At 48.5% G+C, this 12,632-nt stretch overlaps 1 long non-coding RNA gene across 1 annotated transcript; it reads left to right on the top strand.

Moving 5' to 3' along the window:
• Positions 1 to 7,794: 7,794 nt before the first annotated feature.
• On the top strand, positions 7,795 to 10,650 carry LOC311422660. The gene is made up of 2 exons (XR_014685470.1): positions 7,795 to 7,915; positions 8,079 to 10,650. It is a non-coding gene; the product is annotated as an uncharacterized lncRNA (long non-coding RNA).
• Positions 10,651 to 12,632: the final 1,982 nt, after the last annotated feature.

Here is a 12,632-nt window from a genome sequence, read left to right as displayed (position 1 = left end):
CAGGGGGCCTCAGGCTTGTTTAGAAGAGGAGACTTGAGGGCCTGTTTCTCCAGATGTATAAGAGCATTTGGATCTGCTGAAACTGGACGCATTAGAGAAAATTTGATTTTTTTTTTTTTTGAAATGCATCCAGAGATTGGGGTGAGCAATGGCTGTGCCTCACCCGGCAGCCTGGAAACAGGTGCTGGGCCCCCAACCCTTAGATTCCCCTCGTCTCTCTGCTGGGTTAAGCAGCAGTGTGGGTCCATTCCCCTGGTTCCTTCTGCTGGCATTTCCTGCTCAAAATCACTGTGGTGCACCACGTAAATGGCGAGTAAAACTCGGTGGTGATAACCTGCAGCCTACAGGGTGACCAGAGGGCAAGGGTCAGGCAGAGCTAGTTTTGCTTTGGGGAATTGGTTCTCCTTTCCTCCCCTCCCCAAAATGTTAACCCTGGCCCTGTGCAGGCCCCTGACGTGATGCCACAAACACTTTTGGTGAGCACTCGCCCTCCAAAGCCCTCCTTGTCAACAAAATCCATCCTCCCCACGAGCAGCCAGACTTAGAGCCCAAGGGCTAAGACGGGCTCGCTCCGGGCGCTCTTTTCGGCTGCTTGGAGGTGGCATCATCACAGCGGGGGCACACGGAGGGCACAGGGGACACGTAGGGGACAGGCTGAGCTGCAAGGAGGTGTTTGCCTTCTCAGGCACATTGCGATGGGCTCTGCCCACGCTGCCCGGCGGGGAGCTATAGCAGCGGCAGGAAAGTGGGCGAGGGTTGAGTGAGGAGGTCTTTTTATTGCTTGCTTGTACTGGACCTGGAACAAACGGGTTGTAATCCTTCCTGATGGTCATTTCTGCAAGAGAAAAATAATTGGAGGGTCTTGCCTCCCCCTTTTTTCCCCCCGCACGCAATCTGATACGCACTGCTAGAAAAGCGCTGGGAACCCGGTACTGGCTGTGCCTCTGTCAGGGATAAGCAGAGCTGGAGTCTGGCTTGCAAAACACTCAGGGATCCTTTGGGAAGAAAGGCTGTGCGTAAATACCAAACTCAGTGTCTTATTATCTTCCTGGGCTGCTGTTCCTGTCCCCCCTGCCTCCGAGCGAGGCGTTTGGAGTCCTGTTTGTTTTGCTGCGGCTGGCACGCTTGGCTGTAACCGACAGCAATTTACAGAAGCCGCGAGTTTGGTTCACCCTATTCCGCGCTCATAAATTAATCTCCCAGGATTAGACTCTGTGTGCCGGTAACACTCCTGGGGCACTTTATTTACACATTAATAATAATAAGAATAATAAAAAGAGAAAAGCAGGACAAGTTCTGACAACTTTCAATAACGGTCTGAAATAAAAACAGGAGCTGGCTCCTTTGTGTCTGGAGGTAATGCTGTCCACTCAGTGCCAGGGGTTCAGCCTCCCCTTTCCAGGTACCTTTTTAAGACACCATTTTCTTTCTTTAAAGCAATGTCACCCAGGGGGGTGTCTGTCTGAGTAACCTGTGCCGATGCTTTGATTTCCTTGTTTGTTGTCACCGCTGCTATTCTATTCTTTAATTGTTGTGTTATTTTAGGACAGAAGTGCAGTTGGGGGATTTATTATTTATTGCTGTGTTGCCTATCAGACAATTCTCTCAAGTTGTTAAGTGTAAACCCAACTCTGTGCCGAGGAGATATCTTACAAGCGTAATATTGAGCTGCTGTGCTGTCAAAACAGAACTGCTCCCCAGCCCTTGCCCCATAAAACTGGAGACATTCCCTCACTGCGCTCCTCCTCCAGGGACAGGTACTTCACTTCTGCAGCATACCCTGGCAATCTGCTGGGGATTTATATTTTTGAATCAATGCCAGGGTTGAAAGGTTTTTGACACCCTGGGCTGCACCCTATGTCTGATGAATTGGCTTTGGTCCATTGGCAGCTTTCTTTCCGAGCACCGTGTTGGGCACCGCAGGGGTGTGCAGTGATGCCCGGTGCTCCCTGCCCACACACCCCTCGGTCCCTCACCTGCTCTGCAGGAAGGGCTGAGGCAAAGCTGAGGGAGGTAAAGGAAAGCCCCATCGGCACTGGGAAGGATTTATCTTCTTAGATGCTGAAAACTACAGAAAGAGTGAGGTGGGCAGCTGGGTGCAGGGCAAACCCGGGCATGGGGGTTTCCAGCGGGCTGATACTGGTGGGAGCTGAGGCTTCTCCCGGCGCTCCTCTCCGCTCCTCCTTCTTGGAGCCGTTCTGCTCATTCAGAGGGAAGAAGGTAGCATCAGCTCCTTGGCATTTGGAGATGCACTTAAACAGCCAGCAAAACACTGACAGCTGCCACCGCCATTTGGAAATGTTTGGGAGGGCTGGCAGTGGCGAGCAGGCGCCCGGCCAACATTTCTGTTTGCGCTTTCTGCTTTTCTGCGTGTGTGTGTGTGTGTTCCTTCCTGGAGCGGGAACATTTGAACATCTCCAAATGTGGAGGAATAATAAAAGGCAGGAAAGTAGTACTCCATTGACTGGGTTGCGAAAAAACAGGACTATTAATGCTAAGCTTCAGCCTGTGGAACACAGAAAATGGTATTAAAGGATTTGCTTTTCATGACCATAATTCAGAGTTAATGTACATTTGATGTTTAATGTATGAACCACAGGTGATTTCAAACTGGCATGGCCTTTTCTAAATAGTGTTTTAATCTTAGGTGTTTTTTTTGTTGTTTTTTTTTTTTTTTTTTTTTTTTTAAAGGTTCAGATACTCAGCCTGTCAGACAAGCAGAGAAAAAAAAATAAGGCAAAGCTAGGCATGAGAATCCAATGTGGGCAAAGGCTTTTGTTCAGTCTTTTATTGAGGTTTTACCTCTAATCTCTGCCTTTTTGATGCAATTTAAGATTAAGGAAATGAAAGGCAAGGCTGTCTGTGAATGGTTATACAAACAGGACAGCCGAGGGGTGCTTATAAGTCAGTTTTGTAAGAGGCTTTGGGCTGCTTTCCCCAGGAAAGGAGAAGGCAGAGGCTTGGCATGCGTGGTGGTGGAGGAGGGAGCCGGCGGGCAATGGGCTGGAGCTGATCCTGCCTGGATTTGTGAGCGAGTGGGCAGGGCAGGGGGAGCAGAGGAAGGAGAGCTGAAGACAACCTGGGAAAACAGTTCAGTGCACTCGTCTTGCAGTGACAAGGTGTAGCACACAGCCTGCAGGGACTGTGGCATTCCTGCCTCCAGAGAGGGTTCGTGTGTGCGTGGTCATGCTGCCTACTCTGGCCTGGCCCAGGAGCATCTGTAAGCACGTCCACACCAGCAGCTGCACAGCATCCTCCTGAACCTGGGTCCCAGTGAGCATGGGGATGGGGCTGCCTGGGCACAGCTCGGTCGAATATCCCACCCATGTGTGGGAAGCTGTGGTTGATCCAAGCGGTGGTTCAGATGCTGGGCGAGACAGACCTTCCTCCTGGTCCAGAGGCACTTCTTGCCAGCTCGAGTCCTGTCCCTGATCAGCCTTTACGGATATTGTTCATGCTCTTTATCATGATAAAAACCATAAATTTCAGGCTCCGCAGGGAATAGAGCAGGCTCTCTGAACACAGGACCAGCCAGCTCATTTTTCCAGCAGGATCCCAGCAGCTCAGCAAACACAGGCTGGAATAAATCCATCTCTGTTTTGTCTGCACCATCTCCTCTGGAAACGTGTACTTGATGCCCTTTCTTGGGCTTCCCGTGCTGCAGAGCCCAACCTGCAGAGTCCAGCACTAGGAGCACTCTGTCCTTGCTGCAGAACAGGGCTCGTTTGGTCTGGTCAGGGTCCTCAGCTCCTGCTGCAACGAGGAAAGGGTCTGGGTCTGCTTTGTTTCTTGGATGAACTGGAAAAATATTCCCGTCCCCAGGCAAAAATCCATTGCCACATGCAGTCAGGCAGCAATCGTATTTGTATTCACAGAAGGTGGATCCCTTAAAACACTCAGAAAACAGGGGGAAAAACAAGTTCCTGCCAGGAAAAACATCTCAAATAATCAAACCCCTTCACATGGCACTGGTGATAAATTGGCACTACTTATCCTGACGAGCTGAAAGGTCATGAGCAGACCTTACAAAATAATTATTAAATAACTTTGCCATTTGTTCAGGATCAGTTGCAACCTCATTACTGGGACCGGGAGATGATATCTCTGCATCCTGGGCACAGATCCAAAGAGGTCATTAGTAACAATTGTCCCAAATTTTGCAAGGGGAGGAAAGATTTATCTTCAATTAACACATGTAACTTTCCAGGCTTTTGTCTTTCTGGTAAACAATCTGTGAGGAGTCTGGAGACGTATCTTCTATCATTATATTATATGTATTTCAGTAGCCTTGAAGGGGGCGAAGGGCAGAGTCAGAAAGAAATGTTCTGTCATTGCAAAGCTTTAAGCTCAGCAAAGAATAAAGAGCCATAAATTAAAACCTCCTTAGTCCACAGGACTTCTTGCCTTACCTACAGTGAGCTGCATTGATCATAGGTGCTCATTTATATCCACATCAAGCCTTTGGGTGCATGTTCATGTAACCGAGGTGACCTGCAGCTCCTAAGGGCTCTGAGATGAGCGGGGAGCCCCTCGCCCCCGCTCCCGAGAGCCCCCGCAGCCAGCGCTGGCTCCTCTCTCCTCCCGCCCGCAGCCCTCCTGCGTGCCAGCGGCATTATCAGCCCAAGGCAGAATATTTCTTTAAACTTGAAATGAGTTTTGTTGATCAAAAAGTGGCAAATGGGAATGCGTCCAACAAGGGTGGGTTGCTGCAAGTTAAACAAACAAAGATTTCTACAGCCCAGTGCAAGCTCATTAATATTTCCAGACAAATTAAACACTACTTGAGGCTTTGGCAAAAAAAAGGCAAAATTTTCATCGAGCCTTTCCCCCCAGCTTGTCAACCACCTCTAATTATTCAGGCAACTATGAGTAAAGCCCAACTAGTTCATCCTTACTTCTTGTCTGTAGCTAGTCAAAATTAAATGGAAAGTGAACTCTGCACCCGTGAGACTTCTTGGAACAGAATTTGCTCTTTTTTAAGCTGCTCCCCCACTGGATGATTTCTCCCATGCATTACTAGGCTTACAAGCTCGCAATTCAGGAGCAAGTGGAAGCTGTCTGTAAACCATTCCGCATTAACAATTTTAAAGAAACCCGCGAATGATAAACACACAAAGACAATAAGTTCAGGCTCCAGTTAAAGGAGGATTTAAGCCTGAACGAGTGCATGTTAATAACTGAGTGTGTGTGCTCTGAGGCTGACTTTGAACTCAATTCCCCTGACTTTGCTGGGCCTTTCTGATGCTCCTCAGTCATCTTGGGTTTCCCCGTGCTCCCCCGTCGGAGCCCTGGCAGCTACGCTACACCAGCACTGGGAGCGGAGCACGGTGTCGGTGGTAATGGGATCAGCCAGCAAGATCCATTAGTCTAACAGTTTGCCCTTCGCTTTTGTTGTGCTGAAAATTTAATTGGCTGCTGATTCAAAGAAGAAAAATCCTTCCTCTTTACTTTAATCTGGCAGTCACTTTTGTCCTCCCGGGACTTCAGCACTGGCCACTGATTCCTCGAGGACAATCAAAATGGTCTTAGAAGAATTTCCAATACCTTATATTCCTGATGCACTTTATTAGAAAGTGTATGTCATGCTGCGGCTGAGAGACAGCAGGACTCACGTCCCAGGATTCAGCTCCCAGAGGAGCGAAGAGCAGCTCAATAGCTCGCCCTTATAGTTATCCAAGTGGATTGGAAGCTGATTGAAAACGCTCAACGCTGCCGTCCAGCCGGGGCTGGAGCTCTGCTCTGCTCCCACGGGCACGTGCTTGCACAGCCGGCTGCCTGCTGCTGCTTGGGGCCAGTCCCGTGCCCCAGCCAGGGAAAGCAGTGACTAACCAGGGGCTGGAGGAAGCTCTTGTCCTCCTCCTTCCAAAAAACCAAGGATCATAGCCCTGAGCTGGGGCTCCAGAGGGACACAGAATGCACTCGAATGGCAGCGGCTTGTGATTTCCTTCAGTCCTTGCTGCATGAACCCAGAGTGTGTACTCGGGCTGGGAGGTACAAGTGAGAGCCCCAGCCTGACCATGGGGATGTGCTGAATGTGAATCGCAGTTCCAGTGCCTGAGGAAATAAAGGAAGGAGAAGCCACTGAGCCTGTTGTTCTCCTGCAGCACCAGGGTTTAGCTCTGACCCAGCTGAAGTAACTGAGAGCATCTATTATTTAATGCCCATATGGTGTCCTATGCAAAACACACTGATGCCCTGAGTCTGTTTCTGATACGTGAGTAATTGTTATCCAGTAGATGAGTTTCTTCTCAGCAATATTAAAGAAAACTGGGCAGGCTCTGGAACTGTCAGTTTAACAGAAAGATTTTAACCTGTTCCCAGGCCAACACATCCTAGCACTGCATGCTGGCTGCATTCAGGACTGAGCTGCAAACACACCAACATCACAAAAAATAGGGCTGGATGCTCATCCCAAAGGGCCATCTAATCTGTCCCCTGCCTCCAGGGCGTGACCAGTCCCACCTAAACCCTTCCTGGCAGATGCTTCTCCAATCTGTTCCCTGAAAAGGGAATTTTCCATGCTCTCCCTGGGCGATCTATCCCAAGACTTAACTAGCCACGGCCATTAGAGGCATTTGCTGGATGCTTGCTCTTTTCAAAGCATTTACTAGCTTTGCCATTAGAAGTGTGTTTCTGATGTCTAACATGAATGCTCCTTGCTGCAGTTTATGTTTATCTTGTCATCCTCATAGTGAACATGAAAAACTGTTTATTCTCTTCCTTTTTGGAGCTTTCCTTTAAATGTTTGAAGCCTGCTTTCACGTCTCCCCTCATCTTTCTTCTATAGAATAAGCAAACTGACTTTTTCCTCAACTTTCATCATGTATCACTGTTTTAAAATCTCTGATTGCTCTTGTTGCTTTTCCCCTGAACCTTCTCCAGTTGGCTCACACCTTCGCTGATGTGTGAAGCCTGAAATTGGACACAGTATTTGTAACCGAGCTTTAACAGAAGCACAGTGTGCAGCTTTCTGTGCCTTGCAGGAACCTCTCCTGTGCATGCACACAGCACCAACCCCTTAATGCTCTCCTTCCAAAGCTGGGATCTCGTGGAAGGTGGTGGACACAGCTTCTGAGCTGCTCCTCTCCCACAGCGGGTGCTAATCCAGGACCCTTTCTTTTTTTTGCTCTCCTTGAGCTACCCCACAAGCTGTGTTCTTGTGGAGCTGGGCAGGGGAGCGGAGCTGGGAAGTTTTCATAGCCCTGAGCTAAACGCCCTTCAGCCGTGACAGCAGCACACAGCGTTCACGCTGACTGTGCCTTTTTTTTTTTTGCCTAATTGACAAAAAAAGCAGCAGTGGCCCCTCCTTTTTGTTCGTGTCAACAGCACACAGCAATGGTTTATCACACTTCCCCGGCAAAGCTGCTTGCCTCGCAAGCTATAGGGGAAATGTGAAGTCGTGGGTAGAACAGCAAATGAAGCCTCTCCCGATCATCGGCAATGCAGAGAAAAGCTGATGTTTAACTTTCTGGAGTTTTTTCCCTGGAGCAGCTCAGCGTGGGGGCAAAGAGAAAATGGGGAGCGGGGAGGAAGAGAGAGACTCAGGAATGTGGCAGAAGAAACGCGCCACCAGAGCTTTCATTTAAATAAAGAGCAAAGTAACATTGTGCTCCATTGATTACACATTTTTTCTGACTGTTGTGACATTTGCAGGAAGGCTAATTTATTCAAGCATGGAAATCTTTAAAAACTTAATTAAGTTATTTCTGCTATTTCCATGCCTTATTGTTTCGACTTCACATTTAACTTTTATTTCTGGTTAATTTTTTCTTTATTTTTTTTTTTTTTAAATTAGGAGGGGAAGAAATTGAAGGAAAGAGAAAGGTCCTGGGGTGATCCCAGTTTCTCCCTTCTGTGACTGCTGCCTGGGAACCTGTTCCCCAGGAGATGGGCTCTGGCTTTTGGTGGCCTGCAGGTGGGTGCCTGGGCATAGGGCCATGATGGAGAGTGTGAGAGGAGGATCTGCTCCTCCTGACTGGCTGCAGGCAGGAGACCCCTGTGCCCCCTGTGCCCCCCTCCCGGCCCTCCTTGGGGCCAGGAGCTCCCATGGGCACCCACACCAACCCTTCTTTCCCCAGGGACAGAGCTTTGCTGAGCCCAGTGCTGCTCTGGGAGGGCACGAGGCACCGCCAGCAAGCCAAAACGCTGCGTTAATAAAGTTTCTGTCAGTAAATTCACTAATTAAGGCTCACAGATGGAGCTGTAAGGAATGCTTGTGGTGAAACCCAGGAAGTGTGAAAATTGCCCGCTTTCGGATGCATGCGGCAAGTCTGGAAAAAAAGATGAGAAAAACCTTCAGGAGTTTCAAGAAGTGTCACCTGCATCTGAGGAGCTGGGGTGAGAGCAGAGGCCGGGCGGGAGCGTTGCAGTTTCTCAATGAACCGGTGCTTGGCCAGGTGATACGGCCGTGATTTTACAGCAAAGCTATGGGGGAGCAAGGCTTGAAGCGAGGCCAGCTTCCGAAGTCCCAGCTTAACACCCTAATCACCAGGTCTCCTTGTCCGTGACAGCAAAGCTGTATGCAAGGAGGAATTGCTACCGCTATTAAAAACACCAGAGCCATAAAGAGCTCCAGCCGTAAAAGACAAAGTGCTATAAACCATCCCAGCGGCAGCAGTTGGGGCTGTGGGAAGAGAGCAATCCCCTTGCTGTCCAACATTTGCCAAGCATTAGACTAATTTCCCTGGGGGCTGCAGACGAGACGTTCAGTATTCTTGCTATACCTCTGTGTATTATTTTTAAGCTGTTAATCTCCGCCTCATATTCTGACTCAAGAACCTTCACAGGAGAAATGGATGGCGTGCCTCCCCCAAACAGCACGACAATGCACGGCGTTGCTGGCTGCACCATGCCAATGGGAGTTGCTCTCAGCTGCTTTTTTCCCCCTTCCATTCCATCAGGCACTGGTTAGAGGGGATGTGCGTGTCCCCACTGTGCGTGGCCAGGGTTTCCCACTGCCCACCAGCAGTGGTGGCTGCAGCAGGGCTGTGCTGGGCACCTTCAGCTGGCACAGAAGGAGGGGACGTGCTCCGTGCCCCCTTCTGCTGCTGCAGGCTGCGGCCACACGTCCCAGTGCTGCAGAGATCCGTAATGGTTGTTGCTGGCCAGAGAGAACCAAAGGGAGCCACAGGTTGCAGGGAGCTGCGCTGCACTCAGCAGGAAGCAAATCTACTTTCTTCTCTGCTGTAGCATTTCTTTATTTCCTCCCTCTGTAGCTAAGGCAACATTTGTATTTGTCAGCCTATGGCTATCCTTTGCATATGGAATACATTTGCTTTGGGTGTTTGCCATTAACATTTTCATTTCTGTTTAGTGTCAGGAGTTTTCGATTACTGGCCGTGCAGAGCAGTGAGCTTTTGTTTTCATGCTCTCTTTGTTTTCATTTCCACATGCCGTCCGAGTAAATTACAGGACGGGAGCCCTGCCCTAGGGAGCGAAGGGAGAAATCTAGTTACCAAACTATATTTGGATTTGGCTGTTCTCCGGCGGCCGCTGGCTTGCAGGGTCTGGGTTTATCTAAGATCATATTGTACTTCAATGAACAAGCAGAAAAAGCAGAGACTGAACAAATCCCTTGTCCTGAGTGTCACCCCTCATCCCTCTTTGCACTCCCATCCTCAGTGGCACATGCCCCAAGGGGGCACCACGCTCGGTGCAGGGGGCCAGGGGCACCAGGACGGGTCCATGGCAGCCTCAGGACAAGGACCTTCTCCTCTTCCTTATTCCAGTCCTGCTTTACCTCTCCCTTGCTTTATGTCTCCACTTTATAACTTAACTCCATGAAGTCAAGTACAGATAAAATTGCTTTATCCAGTAAAGAAATGAGGACCGAGTAAATGCACATCCTGACTGAAACAGCAAGCTCCATATTTCTGAAGTGCTGCTTCCCTAAAATATAATTAAGCCATAATGTTTAGAAGCGAGCAGTTGAAAGAGCAATAAATGGCTGCCAGGTCAGGTAAACACCAGAGCAAAAGCGAAGTGTTTAGCAAAGCTGAAAGCCCTTTATTGTGTGTATACGACGTGCTCCTGAACATTATTGCATTACCCAGGCTGTCACCAGAAAGTGAGCAGCGAAGCAGGGGGAGCAGGCGTGAGAAGCAGCCGTGGGGTGCAGTCTGCTCGTCTTCAGCCCGAGTCCTCTCTCTGAACAGACCCGACCCCTCCTCAGCTTTGTTTTTACCCCACGTAACAACCCCAAGGAACGGGCATCCTCATTAACAACTCACCTGCAGCACACATTGATAACCCATGGGCAAAGCCTTCATAGTGCTTCCGTGACAGAGCTGTGGTAGCAGGGCTGTGAAATTAATTTGTCTTAGCACAGCACCCAGGGACCCTTGGAGGGCCTGAGAGCCTGTTTACCCACAGGGCCAGGCTTTCCAGAGGATTAAGGATGGGGAAAGTCGTGTCTGACTATGGCCTTTCTGCTCTGAAGCACCATACTTTTGAAAAACATCCTGGTAATAATCAGCAGCTGCAGGAACACGCTCTGTGGATGTGTTTCTACCTTGCATCCCCTCCAACCATGCTCCTTTGCTGCTGCTGAGGCCAGGCCAGCACGGCTCCAGACCTCACCAGAAAGCTGAAAAATTGCAGGAAGTTGCAGTGCTTAAGGAACAGATGCTTAAGCTCAGAATTTTTAGAAAGGTTATCCTGGTCATTGTGCAAGCAAATTAATCCCCCTGTGATCAAGGCAGGTTTCCCATTCCCTTTCCATTTCCCCATTCCCTTTTCCTTTTTCTCTTAGCTGGTTAAAAAAAAAAAAAAAAAGAAAAAAAAAAAATGAAGGAAAAAAAAAAAAAAAGAAAACATTTAATATCTCCCACTGACCTGCAGATCTGCTTTGAATATCTAAAAATGCCCTCATTGTGCTGCTTCTCCTAAACAGCTATCATCTGAATTGCTTGCTGCTGCCTGCCAGCCCCGCTCCAGCTCCCATCAATGTCACACGCCCCGTCTCTCTGCTCTCCAGCCTTCACGCCTGCAATGCATCTGCAATGGCAAGGTCTATAACACAGTCCATGATATTAAGGATGCTCGTGCCACAAATGAGCAGGCCAGAATCTGTGCTCACACTCCCAGAAAAAAAGCTCGGAGGTAGGACAAAAGCTGTTGCAGCTTCCTTAACCAGAGGCTGCTCCAAAGAAGCGTGTTTTGGGGGAAGCCTGGAGCCCCGTGGGACTGTTCCCCCTGCAGCTGGGTGGTGGGAGCTGGTGGTCCCTCTGCTCTGGACCTGCTGCTCAACCGGAGACATCTCCGGGGCTGCTCGGTTCCACGCCAGGTCAGAGCTGCAGTTAGCCCCTGCCGTGCTTTCTGCATGTTGGTGTGGCTGTAATTTATGAAAGAATTTAATTGTTTGGAAGGCAGTCTGTACCCAGCAGAATATATCGCAGTACATCACTGATTTCAAATGCAGTAAAATTTGACTGGTTTCATATAGGGCTAAATATTTTTTAAGTAATGCAACATCTCTTTTTAAATCAGTGTGACAAACATTTTATGGCATATGTAACACAGGCATGACAAAATATACTGTCCTTTCTTGTAGCTAAATTTCAGAAGGCACTGGGCAAACTCCAGCTCAGCAAGGAGAAACGAGGCAAATAAATCCAGCAGCTGTTTAATAACCACACACACCACCTCGAACAGGCACCCAGCCTCACACCCTCAAAAAGCAACCACCTCCTGGGCAGTCCCCATGGCAAACACATCTACCCACGTGCCCAGCCCCACGATTAACACCTGGACACTAATTACAGATATGATCTCTTTGTTTGTGCGCTACCAGGAACATTTGTGCACCCTGCCCCACCATACCACCTGCAGAGCATCCATCCCAAGAACATGGTATGAGGTGCAAGCCCTCGCTCACCCCTGGACAGACAGAGATGGTGCAAGGAAAGGACATCTCAGGAGCCATCCTGATTGCTGCAGCAAACGGGGATATCAAGGAGAAGGCATGAAGATTGTCCTCTGATGACTGTAAGAGCACGCAGTGCAAGGAAAAAGTTGCAAGATTGCAAAACTGTAGAGTTTTGCAACTGCACCAAATGCTGTTAACCTCTGATTTAGAGTCTGGGTTTCCTTTGACTTAAAATGATTTTAAAGGTTTCTGCACTCCAGCAATCTAATTACCCAAAAGATTTCTGTTAGACTTTTTTTTTTTTTCCGCCCCTTTATTTCTAAAGAGGTCTTTCTAAGAATGCCACTAGGTTAGAGTCATTATGGCATATAATGCAAACAGGGCCATTTATTGTATTTTTATGAGGGTAATACTGCACCATCTAATAAATTTTACAGGAAGGATTCAATACAGAAAATGCTGAGATTCAGCCACAGCAGGGTCAGCCAATGTTGGCTCTAATTTCAGATGAAAGTTGTTAAGGGAGGAAAATATGTATTTTTTTTTATTATTCTTACAGTTTGGAAGTGGTAGGGAAGGATGGAAGCTAAGGAAAAACCAAGTGAATACAAAGACTATTGAAAGAGCAGATAGAAATGAACTGGCTCAAAGAGAACAAGAAATTCCTAAGCTGCCCATGCAAATGCTACATCTTAACAGATTTTGAAAACATTTGCTTTCTCCTTCATCAGTTTGAATTTCTTTGTGAGGTCTGAAAACACTAGCT

This window comes from Aythya ferina (assembly GCF_964211825.1).
Source record: "Aythya ferina genome assembly, chromosome: 22".
NCBI classification, from domain to species: Eukaryota; Metazoa; Chordata; class Aves; order Anseriformes; family Anatidae; genus Aythya; species Aythya ferina.
Note: the sequence above shows the minus strand (reverse complement) of the source record. Positions and strands in the feature narration are given on the sequence as shown.